The sequence below is a fragment of the Piliocolobus tephrosceles genome, chromosome 6 (genome assembly GCF_002776525.5).
Source record: "Piliocolobus tephrosceles isolate RC106 chromosome 6, ASM277652v3, whole genome shotgun sequence".
NCBI classification, from domain to species: Eukaryota; Metazoa; Chordata; class Mammalia; order Primates; family Cercopithecidae; genus Piliocolobus; species Piliocolobus tephrosceles.
The window spans coordinates 44,377,639-44,399,087 of NC_045439.1; the positions used below are offsets into that span (position 1 = coordinate 44,377,639).

The 21,449-nt window shown below is 35.6% G+C and overlaps 1 protein-coding gene across 2 annotated transcripts in view; it reads left to right on the forward strand.

The window, feature by feature from the left end:
• Nucleotides 1–21,449, forward strand: part of KCNH5 (potassium voltage-gated channel subfamily H member 5) — a 952,486-nt gene that overhangs the window by 790,623 nt on the left and 140,414 nt on the right. The window lies entirely within an intron of this gene.

Consider the following 21,449-nt stretch of genomic DNA (forward strand, 5'->3'; position numbering starts at 1 on the left):
CAAAGCACCGAACCATTCATCATCAATTAGTACCAGTCATCACATTCAATTTAGAAACTTCAGTTCCTGAAATACCTCATTATTCCATTTCCCTAAAACACTCATTATCTGTCACAGTAATTTGTTGCATTCCTCTAAAACTCAGAGTGCTGCCATTTTTCCTGCTAGAATTTATTCTTGATTTTCCCTTTGCCTTTTTTGCTCATTTAAAAATTCAAAAGAGACTTCCTGGCTACAAATTAAAAATGTATGTGCCTTCTATGCTGTCCTCCACTTAAATTTCTCCCATCTCATATGTTTTATAAAGAACTTACAATTCTTTATTTTCCAGTTTGCCTTACACACATCTGTAAAATAGATGCCTTCCTCTCCAATCATCTGATGTCTCTAATCTCTTCCTTGCCTTTTCATGGAGCTGATTTTAATTTTTCTCATCTATCTCATATTTGGGGCAAAGAAGAACTCAAGATCCTTCTTGAAATAAATAAAAACAAATTTTAAAAAGTCCTCACTTCCTACACCCAGCTGATTCACATCAAATACAGAAGATGAAAAATAAAGCTTGCACAGAGTTTTAGAGGAAACCAGTCTTGAGCTATTTTACTTTATAGGCATCAGTGGAGACTATTCTTCTTAGGTACTGATTTTTGACATATGATAATTAGATGGCATAATACCTTCCTGGCCATTTCCCACAATTTTTTTTTTTTTTTTTTTTTTTTGTGTGTGTGTGTGTTCTTTTAACCTCGTGAGATTGACTTATGGTTTTCCTTTAAGACTCACTCAAAAAGCATCTTTCACTGTCAAAGGGAAAAAGCAAATGAGAAAAGTAGATGTTTAGTTAGGAGAATTTCATGAAGCAACATGTAAGTTTTTTTTAAGCCAGGGCAGGTGTTGTTAGGAATAGAGGGTTGAGTGGAGGTGTAGGGAATGGATGAGGAACATAGGAGTTGAGGGAGAGAAGCCTTCAGAAGGAGTGCAGGTGAGATATTAGGGGGCAGCTATGTGGAGGAATTGTGAAAGGGGGTGAGATTTACTCCTCTTCCGGTATTTTACAAGATGTAGTATAAATTTTCCAGTTAAATGGCCCCTTAAAAGTGGTATGCATGAACACAGAAGGAAAAAAGCAAACTGCATTTCTATGGAATTTGATTAATGTATATCTGAGCCAATATATGGCTAGTAGAGAGAGTATCCAAAGAAGAAACAGAATCTTCCTTGGGTGAAGGTGAGGGTAACAGAATTTAAGTCATCAAAAGCAGGGTGTCCGTTGAAGTCCACATTAAATGAAACAGATCAAGAGACAACCACCAGCCTCGGCAATCACTATCTCAGCAAGAAACTTTCCTTTCCGGAAAATGCAATAGAGCCATATAGTAACTAATAAAAAATCAGTAAATGATAGAATAATGTCCTTTTACATATTCAAAAAGTGTCTAAGCCAGGGCCTCTGGCACAAATCTAGTACATGGCAGAGTTTTGAATCCTTGCTCTCTATGTTCCTGAATACTGAGTTATTCATGAATGGAGCTGACCAGATTGTCTTCAAGCCTCTGCTTGAGGACATGCTTAACTGTCTGATTCATGATGGAGTTAGGGTCTGTTGCACTGGCATGCAATGTCTCTCAAAGTGCACATGCCATGTGGCAGGGAAAAATTTCTAGGTACCTACCATGTACTGCCTTAAATATTTTTTTTTGTTTACTCGCTCATTTGCAGTTAAAGAAAGGTACTTCTGATTAGCAAAGTATCCAAGGAAAATGGAGTAATAGAATAAATATGGGGAGACTAATACTAAAAGTGAAATAAAAATTTAATTTCAATGAAAAGATTTTTTAAGGGGATATTTTAAGATATCAAAATTGGTTAGCATTTGGATAAGAAAAAATCATGGATGTGGCTTTTAACTGAGTGAGGAATCCTTAAAGTTGTTTTTGATGAATAAGAGAAGCATATTTAAATAATTGTGACAAATATAAAAGTTTCCTTGTTCATGTATGAAACATACTCTATGCCTGTATTGATTTATCCCAGTCTATTAAGAAAATCCCCACCCAGATGCATAAGTTCTAGGTTAACAGCACTGAAGGAAAGAGAAGGAAGGAAAGACATCTGCCAAATTCTGGGCTTAGAAAGGGGTGTAGGGATTTCTAGTACTGCATCATCGAAGAGACTGAATTTAAAAATAATCCTTAGATTACACACCATATGCTATATTAAACAAGAGGAAAACAAAAACTGACATTCAGCTCTCTGGTTCTGTAAAGAACCTGACGACTAGAGCAGAAGACTCCTATGCCTGTTAGGCATTCTGCTATTTAACAAATAAATTATATATATATATATATAATATAGATTATATATAAATATATAACATAAATTATATATAAAATAGTATATATAAATATTTAATTTTAAAATACAATAATAAAGATACAATACAATAATACAATACAATAATAAAGACTTGAAGCATAGACAAAAGAATTAGTAACCAAAGAAAAGAGAGGGAATAGATATCTCAGAACTAGATTCCACTAGGGAGAAGAACTGAACATAAGTTAAAGAATGAATTGTAAAGATGGAATTGACATATTACTTAATATCATTATAAAATGAACTAAAAATCTAAGAAAATATTTATAAGGGTCTTCACTCATGACCTAACATAAATATCAGAAGAACTGAGAATTAAATGCAAAAAACAAGAAACTATAAACTATTAGAAGAAAATGTGTGAATATATTTAATTTATCTTTGTACATATTAAAGTAATGGAATATATAACAAGGTAACTGACAAATAGATTTTGCTAAAAAGTATAAAATCTTTCACACTAGAAAACTACGAAAATGAAAATGACATAAAGCATTTGCAGCAAATTTTGCAAGTGAAATATTAATTACCTTAATATGTAAAGTGATTTATAAATTAATAAGAAGAATTAAAATACTTGGAGAGAAAAATGATCTGAGGACATAGGTAATTTATGGAAGACAGAATGCAAATTACTAATAAATATAAAAGAGGCTTATTTTCACTTGGAATAAAGAGTTAAAACTTAAAAAACAATAAACAGAAAGACATAGAAACATTTTTAATATGGCAAATGGACAAAGATGATGCCCAATCTTAGCAAAGGCTGGTGACTGGCATTATTGTATAATTCTGGGAGGTGTGTAAATTGGTAGCACGTTTCTTGAAAGGAATTTGAGTAAGATAATATTTAAAATTTGGTGGTATTTTAGAGCTCAGTCCTTGTGCCTCGTCCCTTTTCTGTCTGTATTCCATCCTTTCATGATACCCTGCAGTCTCATGACTTTAAACCAACACCACCCAATGTTCATACTTACCTTGGACTCGATTCCATGAACTATAGACTCTCCCCTCCAACTGCCTACTCATGTCCAGTGAGGTTGTCGAAAACCAAACTTCCAATCATCTCCTAAAAACCTGTTTTACAGACATTCTCTCCCAGTGAAATTACCTTTCAGTTGCTTAAGACAAAGTCTCCCACATTTAAACCTCTGCTGAATCCTTTTGGCTCTACCTCCAATTCTCACCACCTCTGTTGCTATCACCTGGTCCACATCATCATCATGTCTTCCCTGGATTTTTCTAGTACCAACTAACTGGCCTGTGCTTCCACCTTTGTCCCTTGTATAGTCTGTTCTCAAAAGAGCAGCGAGTGAGCACATATAGCTTTTGTAACAAAACTTTCTATGTATGTGTGTGTGTATCTACCTATCTATGTTTCTATCAATCATCAATTATCTATTTATCTATGCCATAGACTTTTGATTATGAGTTAAATTGACTAAACCTGTTAAAATATAAGTGTAGGAAAAATAAAATGAAAGGTTGATGACAATAATAATATAAATTCCATAATTGCAGTCACCATCCTAGAATTATGTATGTACTTTTGGATGTAGCTTTAATAAACAGTATCTGAATTTTAACAATTATCCAGTATTTAATGTTAGAGACCTCTAGTAGACTTCCTGTTCCTCCGTAAGGCAAATACATTTTATTACTATATGTTTCTTATTTTATATTTTATTGATAAATTTTTTTTCAAATATTTTAAATAGAGGTTATCAAATTTAGCTATGAATATATACTTTAAAAGGAAATATAATATATGAAGCCAAATGTCTTTGTTTTAATTCTTCCCTTCTCTGGTTAGTTTAAAAATAGCTGTATATTTTTTCAATTGCTTGTACAAAGATATTTAATGATTTGTTGAAGCTAATTAGAGAAAAAACCTTCACCCCAATGACTAAGATTTCCTTCTATCATTTCCACATATTTAGTTTTATAGATTTTTGAATTCAGCTTTAATCCACAAGCAAATTAATCACTGTGATTTAATTCTGTCTTAACATGCCTTATGTGAATAATGCTTTCTCGAATATAATTGTGGCATTAAAATCTGTACTGACGTGGAGATTGTAGCATTTCTGTCATGAAAGTTTGCTTTAGGCAATATTTTTTTAATATAGAACAGTGCCTAGTTCAATTTTATTTAGTTGAAAATACGTTATTGACTGCTCATTAGTACAGTTGTTTTAGATTCTTTTTAAATTTAATAGCCAAATCCATCCTCTGGGCTTTCCTACTTGCTAATATTCTGCGTACGTGAAGGAAAAAGAAATGGGTGGAATAAGTGAGGATTTAAAAGGGGAAGAGGAGATTATGGGGAAAAATAGGATGATGGTTAAAGCTCAAAAAATTCGACGCTGCAGTTTGAAATGACTTCACTGGGAAATAATTCAAATGAAGTAAATGGCTAGGGACTTTATTTTCAGCTTTTTGGACCATGTGAAAAAAATATAAGACTTGTAAAACAATGTGTAGACCACATATCTCCCATTATACTGGATTTGTTTTCAGCTTGTTTCATAGAATGAAAGGTCTAAAACCTTACCTTTTGTCTTTTCCAATATCTTACATTTTTCTCTAACACGTAGCTTGAAAAATATTAGAAAAAGCTCTTTGGTCTTCATTTTTGTTTCATGTGTGTTATAGTAAACATAAGGTATCAGTAGGAAGATGCTATTATATGAAATGTCCCAGCAGCATTACACACAAAAATCATGTAGGAGTATGCCTTTAGAATTTAAGTAAATTGAAATTTTGAACATTTTAAAATTTTTTATCTTTTAACCAAATCTATCAGAAAAGCATTTTGCTTTCAAATACAGTAGGCAATACTTTTTTTTTCCTACAAGTTAAAGTAATTTCCTTTTGACAGTTTAATTTTGTATGTTTTTTAAATTGGGGAAATGATGTTTAAATATTTCGTCGTATTACTAGATATGAAAAATGGATTATATTTTCATACATGTCATCATTTTCTTGGTTCGATATTAAAATACTCCAAGAGGTTCCCGTGATGATATGTATCATAGTTGAAGCCAAGAGCAAAGGCACTAGTCTTGTAAGAAAACTCCACCGATTAATGTTTTGTATTTAAAAGCCATATAGGGGCCGGATGCGGTGGCTCATGCCTGTAATCCCAGCACTTTGGGAGGCCGAGGCGGGCTGATAACGAGGTGAGGAGATAGGAAGCATCCTGGCCAACATGGTGAAACCCTGTCTCTACTAAAAATACAAAAAAATTAGCCAGGCATGGTAGTGAGCGCCTGTAGTCCCAGCTACTCAGGAGGCTGAGGCAGGAGAATCGCTTGAACCTGGGAGGCGGAGGCTGCAGTGAGCTGAGATCACCCCACTGCACTCCAGCCTGGGCAACAGAGCGAGACTCTGTCAAAAAAAAAAAAAAAAAAAAAGCCATGTAAATATATCCATGTGAATATAATAAAATAAAACTGAATTGGTCTTAAGATGCACTAAAAATAATCTAGCCTTTGAATCAAGAAAGATAATGATCATGCCAATAGAGCCTATTTTAATCAGATCATAGATTGTGTTCAGATATTGTGTTCAACTTCTGCTGGATATTTTAAAAGAAATGCCATCCTATAAGCAGCACACTTATCAGAAGATAAGCATGATGGCATAAAGTTCTTGGAATTTTGTTATATGATAGGTAGTTAAAAGAAATATGAATATTTAGTTTAGCCGAGAAAACACTTGGGAGAGATATGACAGGTAACTTGAAGTATTTGGCATTTTAACAAATGGAATGATTTGTTTCAGGAGGAAATTCACAGTCTGCCAGTAAAAGATTTAGGCACATATGTAGAACATAGTACTAAATGAACTTACAGTTCCTGACAGTAAGATTATATGATTGTGTCTGAATGATTTGGAGTACTATTATATATTACATCTCATTTACAATTTACATGTATGTATGTAAGGGATTTTATATAAAAATAATTATAGAATAAATATCTATAATAATTCACTAAATATTTTCCAACAACTTTTTTTTAGGACAGCTAAGTACTATGGTTTTACATACGAAATGAAAGAACTTTTCCAAGGTGATACTACCTTAAAAAATTAGGAGGACTCAGAATGTCTAATAGAGGGGCTACGCCAGGCCAGTATGGGACAACAGGAGCAGTTTTCCCTGTGGTCTTTAAGTTACCTGCTTGTTGAGCAAGAGACGCTATTAAGAAATTATTATAAGAAACTGGCATATCATTATAAGAAACTATGCTTCAGCTTGTTATTTGAAAGCAATATGCAACAAATGTATGAAAACTATAATTTTTCTATCAGTACCAAAACATAATCAGAGAACTTAACTATTGTTTCATCTACATGTGTTTCTCAGTTGTTACCTACTGACATAATACAAAGTAAGCATTCAGAATTATTATTGACATTTTTCTTTTCTGGCTGACCTACACATACTGTCTGAGAAAGTAGATTTTATCTGAAACCTCAGTTTTTTCGTTTCGCGTATCAGAAGTTAAGTAAAATAACAGCCAGTGGCTTATTGAAAACAATACGAGCAGATGAAAACTTTAAGTAATATTTTTTGTAATGGTAATTTGGAACACTCAAACGTATATATTAGTTTTCTATAAACGTATATATATGTATATATTAGTTTTCTATATTAGTTTTCTATATGCTAAAACTGGCTTTTAGCGTAGTTTAAGAGGGTTCCATTGCAAGCTTTATATTATTTGCAGCTAATATAATTATTAGTAAACTTCTCATGTGTCAAATCTTAAGCTGTGTTATATGATTCAAACCTATCTTTGGGGATAATATTAAGCACATTCTTTTCTTGTATCACGATGAAATTTAGCGCAATAGTGTGGGCTAATTTATATTTCATTTTCTCATCACTCTGATACTAGCTTCTGAGGAAGGACCAAAGGAATCATTTGATAGCCATAGTCCAGAAATGAGAAGGTAGGATTGTTTACAGAGGTCTATGGATAAATTGCTCAGTACCCTACTTCATCTAGACGGTGAGGATCAGGTTCCATACTTTCGTGTTCACATCTGTAATGGAGACACCACCGGCCACATTACTTAGTTGGCTGGAGGTTGAAAAATGCCCACATGGTGCTTGCACAAGGTAGGCAATAATAAGAGGTAGCAGATAATTTAGTCTATTGTGGTTATAATACATTTCATCCTTTACAGGTTATAAACTACAGGCACTGCATTATGCCTGGCACCATTTTAAATCTTAGTTTTTGCTTGGTATTCAGTGGGCACTGTTTTATTTAAGTATAGATGAAAATAGAACATCAATTGTGGAGTAATTTGGATGGATGACCTACTTCTATGTATGCACATTGAACAGAAATATATTTTAGACTTTGGGGAAAAATTAAATCATGAATGACTCCACATGCTGCAGACAGTGTTATAGTATGAGTAGGTGTTTGTATCCAACCTATTATTTTGTTCTGAGCTGCCTTGATTGATCTGTTTTCAAACTCCCACTGCCGTAAATCTGCAGTAATGGCTTTTGATACATTTATTTTTAAATGAGACCATAATGCTTCTGAGACTTTTTCAGTTTTTAAGGTAAAAGTAGAATTATGCAGATTTGAATTTTATAAACTGAACTTTTAAGAAACAATGTTTCAATTTCTTCGATTTCTGTTGTTATTATTATTTGGCTGTGTTTGTTATTTTTCATTTCTCATCCAGTGCTTTGTAGCTTTCTCCTCTCCACCCACTCTCCTGTCTCTTTCTTGATTTTTTTAATGGTGACAACTAAAAGATGCCTGTCTTTTGGCTCAGGCTGATTGCTTTTGATTTTGTATTCATTTATATCATTTATATTCAGTACTGAAAACCCACTTTTAGTTCCTTTACTAGTAGTGCCAACTAACCATGGGCATCATTGTCTGGTACAGCAGAAGGCAGCAACAGGGTGTAGAAAAATATAGTGAATAGATTAAAAGAAAAGGAAAAATTGTTATGTAAGAAAGAGATTCAGCAGGGTGCAGTGGCTCACACCTGTAATCCCAGCACTTGGGGAGGTTGAGGTGAGTGGATCATGAGGTCAGGAGATCGAGACCATCCTGGATAACATGGTGAAACCCTGTCTCTACTAAAAATACAAAAATTAGCTGGATGTGGTGGCGTGTGCTTGTAATCCCAGCTACTCGGGAGGCTGAGACAGGAGAATCACTTGAACCCAGGAAGCGGAGCTTGCAGTGAGCCAAAATTGCACCACTGCACTCCAGCCTGGCTACAGAGCAAGACTCCATCACAAAAAAAAAAAAAAAGAAAAAAGAAAAAAGAAAGAGATTCATCTTGTTCATTGCCAGCTGCCTGGGGTGCTGCTCTATGTCCCCTTCTGGTCATGGATCTGGAGTCAAGGAGAGGGCTGCATGGCTGTGCAACCTGATGGCTTCCTCTCAGCTTTGCTTTTTATGGTTCTTGACTTCTTTCATAAGACATTCAGGAGGCATTCTCTTCTTTTCTCACGTTAGCAACCTTCCTCATTTCTCTATACCTTATATACTTCCTTGAGGAAGTCATTATGTCCCTAGTTTATACTGGGACATCTCTGAGAGATGGCATATATAAATTTATGAAAGATCCATGTAATGGGAGAATTTAAAAATATGGATGTAGCCATTTTTGGTATTTGCATTCATATCAAAGGAAACTATGGTATTAGAGGGTTGGTGGTCCTTGCTATAGAGTGATAAATAGAAATAAACATAATCCCTGCTGTTAGGTTGTTCAAAGTCTAATGGGGGAGAAAAATCTTCAATAATTATCCTGATAAACATATGATTTTATATTGTGATGGTGCTTGAAATGCAATACAGGAAGCCATGTCAGATTTTAAAAAAGGAGAGAGTGAATTTAAGTTGTGAAGATGAAAGTCAAGGAAAGTAATAGAAAAAACAATAGAATTTGAACATGAAAGATTGTTAGAAGCTGAAATTTTTCACCTATTTTATAATGACATTCAAATTACCTGTGTGTTAATAGTCAAATAACTGGTCTGAAGGTAGAAAACAAATGAAAGCTGGAAATTCAAAGACCTAGTTAATCTGTTAACTACTAATAACTCATTCATTAAAGAAATTAATAATACTAAATAGCCTGTGCATTCCATGTAAATAATAGAATGATTTCCACTGAATAGTCATGATGGTTTAAAATATTACTCTAATACCAATAACAGCACATAAATTGATCCAGGGACATATTGGTACCCAAATATGATTGAACTAATTGTCACATATTTGTTTAGAATAATGCTAAGTAAATATGTGGGTCTGCTGCCTTTGAGGGCATTATCCACAGACTTAACTCATATGTATTGTGACAGCACAGATGGCACAGGGGAGTCTGCAGGGTAAATATCAGAATATATTCAGATCAGAGTATAGCTTTACTCCTACTACTGCTTCTCTCAAGGATAAAGAAATATTAGAATCTATTATTTATTATGAATAAGTGTTAATATTTATATAACCATTTTGTTTTCAAAATTGCTTGTTTAGTAGAATACATGACTGTTACATAAAATTAGAAAAAAGAGCTAGAAAAAGAAAATATGATGTCACGCATAATGCTACGACTTATGGAAGTATATTGTGTCACATTTATCTGTATGATTTTGAGAACATCTATTTATGTTATAAGTATACAATATAATAACATTTGTAGTCTATTTTAGGTCTGTATTACATCATCCACCTATTATTGAATACTTAAGATGTCTAATGAGTACATTAAGATAAACACTGATAATAAGGGGTGCCAAGTCCAAGGTTATGTACATTTTTTTGTTTTTATTTTTGTAGCTTATTTCTTATAAAATATCAAATGAGCTACAACCAACATTAATTTACATATGTCTTTTTTCAGAACAACATTGTCAGTACTAGGTATTAATTTTCTTTTTATCTTTGTGAATCTAGAAGGCCAATAATCTTAGTATGTTTAATGTTTACTCTTTCCAACACATATATACTATAATTATTCCCATTTACTGATACAGACACTGGGCTGTAAGAGGTTAAATAACGTGCCTTAGATTACACATAGGGGAACTTGGATTTTGTACTATGTCTGCACTGTGAAGGCAATGTTCTTAGTCACTCTGTTGCTTGTTGAATATCAGTATTTGGTAGACAAGTGTCTCCTTATCACACCTTAATGATGGCTCTTTTTAATGTGTTTATTCTTCTAAATAAACTTTCCTTACTCTTCCCACTCATCATCATCATATACACCCCAGATAAATCCCATTAGCTTTTGACTGAAATTGTATTGTCCTAATCTCAGCATTAAACCATGCAGCAGAGACCATTTGAAAACATGTTCAGGTTGCTCAGATGAGGCATGATGGGCTCATGAGAAATAATTAGAGATCTTGGACCTAGATCATCTAATGCAGGGTTAGAGGTTCCACTCCTAGAAACCAGCATAAAAACGAAAGGATTCCACAGTGTGAGTATGAATCAGAGGTAGTGCAGTTGGAATATGATGAATAAAATACTGCACCAGCAATAAGGAGTCTCATGTTCTAGTTAACACGACTTCTAGTCTAGTTCCTGTATTCCGACTGGATGACCCATCAGACCTAGTCTCAAAATATATATGCTTCATGATCTTTTCCAAGATTTCTAAGGTTGAAAATTAAATGCATGTTTAGAAAGAGTTAGTGAGAATTATTAGTGATATTTGGTGCCAAGGAAGAAGTCAGAAGACATAATTTAAATAAATAGTTTAATATTGTAACCCTTGTATCAAACTTCATCTTGATAATAAATGAGAAGTTAATGGGAAGAAGCCTGCCTAGGGAAAACCAGTCACTGTTAAAAGAGAAACAACCCAGCCCAACTCCCAGTGTTATATCCAACTGTTTCAATTAAGATCCCTCTTGTCTAATAACACAATTTGAAATGTCATTACGTCCATAGAGACTTCACTTGTTTAATCTGGTAGTTATTATTTGGTTTCAGAGTGCTTGGTAAAGTAGTAAAATCAACTGTCACATAATTTTACAATGTTTTTACTGATTCATATAATTTGATAAATCACAGAAGACAGTATGATCAGAAGTGGTTCATTTATTCAGCCGTTCTCAATACACTTGAGTGCTGTCCTTCCATATAACAGGGAAGCAAACAAAACTCCAAACCTCAAACTTCAAATCATTTTTACTATTAAGAATTAATGCTTCATCATCATTTAAGTTTTCTGTTAGAGAAATTTGATTTAATGATGGCTTATTAACTTTGTAATGAAATATTTTATGCTTAGAGGAAAAAATGGAAAATTGTAAAAGGAGGTAAAATTCTTTTATGATGAAAGCTGAGGCCTGACAAGAAGTTTAACCAAGAATTCACCAACATTTAGGTAGAGATATTGATGTACGTGTTGATATTTACTTTAAAGATACAGTTCCCCATTTTAGTATTTAATAGAAAATGTCCGTTAAGCCCTGCTTACATTCAAGACATTGTTTCAGTCTCTGGAATGACAGTGGTGAATATGAGGCAGTCCCTGCCACACAGGACTCACAGTCTAGTGGGACTGAACAAGTACATTTTTACTTTCTTTGACCTGCTGACACTATTTTGTAGTTACACAAAGAGACACTTGACCTTCAGGTGTGGGCCACCTGGAAAAGTGCAGACCAAGAGTCAGAGGGTAAGGGAACACACATTTAGGGACTGTGCCCATCTCTAAGCACTTCTTAGTGTTATATATTCCTGAGTTCCTGTAATGATCACAAACATCCTATGTGGTAGGCGTTATAGTCTCCATTTAAACAATAAGGAGGTTCTGAAAAATAAATTATCCAAGACTATACATCTGATAAATGGTAGAGTCAAAGTTTGACTCTGATTTTTAGTATTCTGACTTCAAACTTTATGCCCTTTGCCCTAAATCACTCACCTACTCCATACCCCGTATGTTCCAGGCAATACATCAGGCACTGGAAATGCACCTGTGACCAAGATAGGCGGGGTCCTTGCCCTCATGAAACTTACAATCTAGTGGAGGAGACAGATAAAAATAATTGCATAAATAATTAATAGTTTTTCAATTCCCTAATAAAAATAAAATGATTATGCAGTTGTTAGTATTTTAGGTAAAAGAGGAGATGCTTTTATTCTGTTAACTTTGGTTTTCTTTCTTAACATAGAGAAGGATGGTTCTTGCCTGCATTGAGAATGGTGAGTAAATACACTATCCATAAACATACTGTGCTTTGGGATATATTGAAATCTCTGAATCCTTATAAATGTGTTACAATTAGGGTGATCTTTATTACTTTGCAAGTACTCTGAAGCCAAATAATAGCTATGATTGTAATTTTTGTTTCTGTTTTTATTAGTTGGTAAGAGATATATCATTTTACTGAACTGAATTGGCATAGTTACAACCAGGAACAATGAAACTTGGAATTTTAGTGAGCTATGCTGCCCGACTGGGATGAATATCAGATTAATACTAGGGTTTTCTAATATTTAAAAAATGTTATTGTACTTTTACTGGTATTGGTCTTAGGAAAACCTGCTTTCATTTGTACAGGCACATTTCAAATATATATACAAATTTTGTTTTCCGAAATTCCTTAAGAATTTAAGTTCCCTTAAAAACTTACCACTTTAGTGAATAGATTGCAGAGAATCATGGGATCTTAGTCAAGCCAAGAACCACACAGTACCCCTGTAAGAAAACACCAAATCAATATATTGATAATGGGCCTGGTGTCAAGCTTGTTATTTCTATAGAACACATATATACAATAAAAAGCCTGTTCTGTAATCTAAATTTGGCAGAATTCTAGAATATTCTTGATATTAAATTTATCTTTTTAAAAATTCATGTAATGAAATCATCCTACAGATGTACAGATGAAGAATTTCATTTATTTGGTTTTTTGGAGGGCAATCATAAAAAATTCAAACGTAGCAAAAGTAAAACAAAAAAATTAGCAAGCAAGCAAGCAAACAACCCCTTCAGTCTAATTTTTCTTTCTTGTAACTTTATTTTTAAGATTTTTATAGGATATCAGAAGAGCTGGCAGAGAAACCCACATCTTAATGTTATGGCCTTTTACTTACTAAATAATAAAACATGTGAATGTTAGGTCAAGGCATCAGTTATGCTGTCACAATTTGAAGTAAAGTTTCAAATTGACTGAAGCTTACACTTCCATCTACAACTTTTAAAGAATCTTTTTAAAAGGCTATGATATTACAGATTTTTTCTTAAAGTATTCCTAAGAATATTATATATTACATTAATTGGGTAATATTTTCATCATGGAGGAGCACTGCATTTCCTCATGAACTTAGATGTGTACTTGTTTAGTTTCATAATTTTTTATCCTATAAGAGAGAAAAGCAGTTGGGTCATTACAGTTTTTTTTTTTGTTGTTTGTTTGTTTGTTTGTTTTTTGTTTGTTTGTTTGTTTTGAGACGGAGTCTCGCTCTGTCGCCCAGGCTGGAGTGCAGTGGCCGGATCTCAGCTCACTGCAAGCCCCGCCTCCCGGGTTCATGCCATTCTCCTGCCTCAGCCTCCCCAGTAGCTGGGACCACAGGCGCCCGCCACCTCGCCCGGCTAGCTTTTTATATTTTTTTTAGTAGAGACGGGGTTTCACCGGGTTAGCCAAGATGGTCTCGATCTCCTGACCTCGTGATCCGCCCGTCTCGGCCTCCCAAAGTGCTGGGATTACAGGCTTGAGCCACTGCGCCCGGCCGGGTCATTACAGTTTTAAGGATGACCTCTTAAAATAATACACCAAATATAACTCTTCCTTATGTTTGTTTGTGTTTGTAATGACTTCCACACAAAATTATAGGCTTCTCATAAAATGAAAGTCAATGTAAAAACAAGACAGTAAAACACACACACATCATCATTTACACATACACATGTTGACAAATGGTTAAACACAATAGAGGTGTCCAGCCACCTGGAATGTCATTGTTACTGAGCTTGGTTGTATTGAGCTTTCGAGTCTCTTGGAAGCTGAATTAAAAAGTGAAGTTCTTTTGTCTATTGAAAGACATAAATACATCTGTCTAAAGATGTGTTTATTTTCTTATTATATTGAATCCAAAAAGAACTTTGTCATGTGAAACTTTTTGTTTGCAAGCAGTAGAGTATATTGGTTAAGATGAGGGATCAGAAAATTTTTTCTCTAAACGGCCAGATAGTAAATAGTTTAGTTATTCTGTGTTATATGGTCTTTGCCTCCACTACTCAACTTTGCCATAGAAGCATGAAAGGAGCCATAGACAGTATGTAAATAATTGAACATTGTTATGTCCCAGTAAAATGTTATTTGTGGATGCATTAATTTGAATTCCATTTATTCTTACATACCATTAAATATTATTTTTCTTTTGATTTTTGATAACTATTTAAAAATGTAAAAACCATTATATGCTCACTGGCTGTACAAATACAGGTGATGAGTCCAATTTGGCCTTCAGAGTTTGCTGAACTCCACTTGAGACTTTTTAGATCTAGTCCAATTGTCAGATTTCTATCCTATTTAAAAATTACAGTATCATCATCTCAAAACTCTTTATGTACCTTACCTGCCTTGGTTTTCTTCATAAGGCTTATCAAAATCTTAAGTATTATATACGAGTTCACTTATATATTCTTTGTTAATTGTCCCTCTAGTACAATAAATAGTCCATGGGGGCAGGGAGTTTTGTATCTTTTGTTCACTGCTGAATAATTATTGTCTAGATTAGTGTTTGGTAAATGGAATGTGTTCAATAAATATTTATTTTATCCATGAATGCAATTCTGGAGTTCAGAAGGACACATAAATTTGGAGCCATTAATATATAAAAGGCCATGAATGGCTAGTTATGATCACTCAAAATGACATTCTAGCTAGGAAAAGAAAAAGAGCTTAAGATAAAGCTTTGAGGTACTTGTAGACTTAGATGTTAAGTAGGTGAGAAAAGGCCATAAAAGACACTCAGGAGTGACTGGTGATATTAGATGAAAAGCAGAATCGTTTGATTTTATAAAAGCCAAGAGAGAAAATGAAAGACTGCCTTGCAGTCTTCTAAAAGATGAATAAAGTAAAAGTAAAAAATTTCATTTGGATTTTACAACATGGAGATTACTGGTGGATTTGATACAGGCAGATTTATTAGAGTAGTAGAGACAGATGCAACATTGGAGTGAGGTAAGGAGAAATGTAAGGTAATTAAGACAGTGGGACTTGGTCAAAGGGATCATCAAACTGACATATGGTAATGGCACAAGATAATGATTCTAAAAATAACCTCATGCATACTTGGAGATTTTATGTATGACAAATCTGTATTTGGCAAATGTATATCTGTGGGGAAAAAAGGAAACATTTAGTGAATGTTATTGGGATTAATATTTACCTGTATGGGGAAAAATCAATTTGATGTCTCCTTTACACCACATCAATCAATTCTGAACTTTAAGAATTAACTATTTTAAAAATGGCATTTTAAAATAAAAGTAGAAAAAACAATTAATGGAATCCCAAAGGACTCCAAATAACCAAAGCAATCTTGAGAAAGAAAAACAAAGCTAGAGGCATTACACTTACTGATTTCAAAATATTTTACAAACTAGAATAATTAAAACAGTATGGTCCTGGCATACAGACAGATGTATGGAACAGAATAGAAAGACCATAAATAAACTCGTGCACATATGGTCAACTAATCTTTGACAAAGGCTTCAGTAGTACATAGTGGGGAAAGGATAAATAAATGGTGTTGGGAAAGCTGGATATCCATATTCAAAATAATGAACTTAAACCCCTACATTATACATAAAAATCAACTCAAAATGGATTAAAGACTTAAACATAAGACCCGAAACTAAAACTACTAGAAGAAAACATATGAGAAAGTCCTCTTTATATTGGTTTTGACAATGATTCTTGAATGTGACACTAAAAGCACAATCAACAAAACCAAAAACAGAGAGTGGGGAAAAAAAAAACCAAAAAAACAGAGAATCAGTGGGACTACATCAAATTAAAAAGCTTCTGTAGGACCAACGAAACAATTAACAGAATGAAAAAGCAACCTATATAATGGGAAAAATATGTATAAACTATGAATCTGATATGGGGTCAGTACCCAAAATTGATAAGAAACTCCATCAATTCAATAGCAAAAGCCCACAAATAACCAAATTTTAAAAATGAGCAAAGGACTTAAACATTTCTCCTAAGAAAACATGCAAATGGCCAACAGTTACATCAAGTATATGAAAAGGTGCCCAACATGAGGGAAATTTAAACCAAAACCACAATGAGATATTACCTGTCAACTGCCAGGATGGCTATTACCAAAAATGAAAATACAGCAAGTGTTGGCAAGGATATAGAGAAACTGGAATGCTTATACACTGTTGGTGGGAATGTAAAAATGATGTAGCTGCTATGGAAAACAGTATGGAGTTTCTTCAAACAATTAAAATATAGAACCACCGTGTGATCTAACAATCCCACTCCTGGTTATTCATCCAAAAGAATTAACCTCAAAATATCAGATGTTTGTATTTCCATGATCATTTTAGTATTATTCACCATAGTCAGGATGTGGAAACAACTTAAATGCCCATGAATGGATAAGTGGAAAGAGAAAATGAGCTAAATACAAGCAATGATGTATTATTCATCTATAGAAAAGAAGGAAATCTTGCCACAGGTTTTCAAAAAGATGAACCTTGAGGACATTATGGGAAGTGGAATAAACCAATCATTAAAAGACAAATACCGCATGGTGCCACTTATTTGAGGTATCTAAAGTAGTCAAACACATAGAAACAGAGGATAGAATGGTAGTCGACAGGGGCTGGGAACAGGGAAAAATGGAGAGTTGCTATTCAATGCATAAAAGTTTCAGTTATGCAAGATGAGTAAGTTCTAGAGAACTGCTGTACAACATTATGCCTATAATTATTACCAGTGTATTGTATACCTAAAAAGTTTACTAATAGGGTAAATTTCATGTTATACATTCTTACCGTAATTTAAACAATAATATATAGAAGATTTTTATGCTTATATGTTTTAAATTTCTTTAATATGACACAAGTGGGCTAAACGGTAAGGAAATATTGATAAATTTAACTATTGAAGTTAGTAATTTAGGCCAAGTATGGTGACTCATGCCTGTAATCCCAGCACTTTGGGAGGCCAAGGAGGGAGGATTGTTTGAGCCAAGGCGTTTAAGACCACCTTGGGCAACATAGTGAGACTTTGTCTCTACAAAATATAAGAAAAAAATATTAGCCAGAAATGGTGGCACATGGCTATAGCCTCAGCTACTTTCGAGGCTCAGGTGGGAGGATTTCTTGAGCCAGGGAGGTTGAGGCTGCAGGAAGCCATGATTATGCCTCTGTATTTCACCCTGGATGACAGAGTGAGAGACCCTAAATCATCAGTGTCTCAAAAAAAATTAATAATTTATGTTCATCAAAATACATTATAAGAAAAGTGAAAAAATAATCTACAAACTGGGAGAACATATTGAAATATACATAATCAGTAAAGCAGTAGCATCCAGAATACATAAAAAATTCTTGAAAATCAGTAAGAAAAATATGAATAACATAATAGAAACATAGACAAGAGATACAGACAGTTCTCAAAGGGAGAAATATAAATGGTCAATGAACATATAAGCAAGCTTAACTTCAGCAGTAGTGAGGGATATACAATTAAAAAACCCAGTGCTTACCGCTGGATTTCCAGAGGTAATTATGGTGGCCTAAATGTGCTCAGAAATCTTTTCTGTAAATCTACAGATTAAGAGGGGGAACACATAAAGTCACTTTCACAGTGTAGCTGCAGTTCAGATGAAAACAGAAAATACTGCAAATTTGATATATTAAACTGACCCTTGGGAAATACCTATCCAAACCAATAAAGTAGGCTTCCAGGCTCACACCAGAGCTGAGAGTCATGAGGAAATTACACAAAAGAGAGGAAGAAGAATGTTATGTTAGTTATGGAGGAGAACAAATAATAGCTACCAGAGTTCACTAGCAGAAAAAAGAATCCTGTCCTCAATAGAAAATACTAAGAACAGGAGTGAGAACTGGTGGATCAAGGCACATGCTACTGTGCAGTCAGATGGCTTAGAAAATGCATGGGATGAGAGGAAACAGTTTTGGGAAGGCCACATTTCTGGGGATAAGGAAAGCCTTGGAAAAGCAATGCTTTCTTTGGAAGCTTAATGAGGAAGGGAAGGAAGGAAGTGTTTTAGATAAGGAATCTAATGAAAGTCAGATCCAAAAAACCTTGTTTATTAAATAAACTGCCCTTAGCTGTAATGATATAAGAAGATGCTCTTGAAAAAAATCTGCTAAGATACAGAAAAAATATCTTCCCATGCATCTTCCCTTGACCTAACTCTTCCTTTTCTGCCACACAGAGGATCACCAACTGATATGGTTTGGCTCTGTATCCCCACCCAAATCTCACCTCGAATTTTAACACTCATGTTAGGGAGGGATCTGCTGGGAGGTGATTAGATTGGGGGGTGGTTTCCTCCATGCTGTTTTCTCATGACAATGAATGAGTTCTCACAAGATCCGATGTTTTTTTTTTTTTTTTTTTTTTTTTGAGACAGAGTCTCGCTCTGTCGCCCAGGCTGGAGTGCAGTGGCTGGATCTCAGCTCACTGCAAGCTCCGCCTCCCGGGTTTACGCCATTCTCCTACCTCAGCCTCCCCAGTAGCTGGGACTACAGGCGCCCGCCACCTCGCCCGGCTAGTTTTTTGTATTTTTTTAGTAGAGACGGAGTTTCACCGTGTTCGTGACGGGGTTTCACCATGTTCGCCAGGATGGTCTCGATCTCCTGACCTCATGATCCGCCCGTCTCGGCCTCCCAAAGTGCTGGGATTACAGGCTTGAGCCACCGCGCCTGGCCTAAGATCTGATGGTTTAAAAGTATGTGGCAGTTCCCCTCTTGCTCGCTCACTCTCCTGCCGCCATGTAAATAAGGTCTTTGCTTCACCTTCCCCTTCTGCCATGATTGTATGTTTCCTGAGGCCTCCCCAGCCATGCAGAACTGTGAGTAAATTAAACTTTTTTCTTCATAAATTACCCAGTCTTAGGTAGCTGTCTGTAATGGTGTGAAAACAAACTAATGCAGGAAACTGATACCAGAAGAGTGAGGTCCTACTGTAAAGATAACCTGCAAATATAGAAGCGACTTTGGAACTGGGTAATGGGCTGAGGTTGGAAGAGTTTGGAGGGCTCAGAAGAAGACAGGAAGATGTGGGAAAGTTTGGAACTTCCTAGAGGCTTGTTGAATGGTTTTGACCAAAATGCTAGCAGTGATATGGGCAATGAAATCCAGGCTGAGATGGTCTCAGATGGAGATGAGGAAATTATTGGGAACTGGAGTAAAGGTCACTCTTGCTACGATTCAGCAAAGAGACTGGTGGCATTTTGCCCCTGCCCTAAAGATGTATGGAACTTTGAACTTGAGAGAGATAATTTAGGGTATCTGGCAGAAGAAATTTCTAAGCAGCAAAGCATTCAAGATGTGACCTGGCTTTTTCTGAAAATATACAGTTATATCCATTCATGAAGAGATAATCTGACATTAGAACTTATGTTTAAAAGTGAAGCAGAGCATAAAAGTTTGGAAAATTTGCAGCCTGACCATGTGGTAGAAAAGTAAAATCCATTTTCTGGAGGAAATTCAAGCCTTCAGCTGCATACATTTGCATAAGTAAAGAAAAACCGAATGTTAATAGCCAAGACAGTGGGGAAAATGTCTTCAGGGAATTTCAGAGATCTTCATGGCAGATCCTCCCATGACAGGCCCAAAGGCCTAGGAGGGAATACTGGTTTAGTGGTCCAGGCCCAGGGCTCTGCTGCTCTGTGCAGCCTCAGGACATGGTGCCCTGCATCCCAGATACTCCAACTCCAACCATGGCTAAAAGGGGCCAAGGTACAGCTTGGGCCATTGCTTCAGAGGGATTAAGCCCCAAGTGTTGGTGGCTTCTGTGTGGTATAGGGACTGTGGGTGCACAGAAGACAAGAGTCGAACTTTGGGAGCCTCTGCCTCGATTTCAGAGGATGTATGGAAATGCCTGGATATCTAAGCAGAAGCCTGCTGCAGGGGTGGAGCCCTTATGGAGAACCTCTACTAGGGCAATGCAGAGGTGGAATATGGGGTTGGAGCCCCCGGAGAGTCCTCACTGGTATACTTCCTAGTGAAGCTGTGAGAAGAAGGCCACTGTCTTCCAGACCCCAGAATGGTAGATCCGAGGAGAGTTTGCACTGTGCCCCTGGAAAGACCACAGACACTCAATGCCAGCCCATGAAGGCAGCTACGAGTGCTGTATCCTGCAAAGTCTCAGGTGCACAGCTACCCAAGGCCTTGGGAGCCCACACTTTTCATCAGCATGCTTTGGATGTTAGGCACAGGATCAAAGGAGATTATTTCTGAGCTTTAAGGTTTAATGGCTGCCCTAGTGAATTTCAGACTTCAAAATGACATCTTGGAGCCCCTTTGTTCTGGCCAATTTCTCGCTTTTTGGAATGGGAGCATTTACCCAATGCCTGTATCCCTATTGTGTCTTGGCAGTAACTTGTTTTTGATTTTACAGGCTCATAGGCAGAAGGAACTTGCCTTGTCTAAGATGAGACTTTGGACTTGGGCTTTTGGGTTAATGCTGGAATGACTTTAGACTTTGGGGGAACTGTTGGGAAGGTATGACTGTGTTTTGAAATGTGAAAAGGACATGAGGTTTGGGAGGGGCCAGGGATGGAATGATATGCTTCGGGTCTGTGTCCCCACCAAAATCTCATCTCAAATTATAATCCTCACATGTTATGGAGGGACGTGTGGGAGGTGATAGGATCATGGGGGAAGTTTCCTCCATGCTGTTCTTTCATGACGGTGAGTGAGTTCTCACAAGATCTGATGGTTTAAAAGTGTTTGACAGTTCCCTCCTTGCTTGCTTACTCGCCTGCCACCATGTGAAGAAGGTCCTTGCTTCCCCTTCCCCTTCTGCCATGACTGCAAGTGTCCTTAAG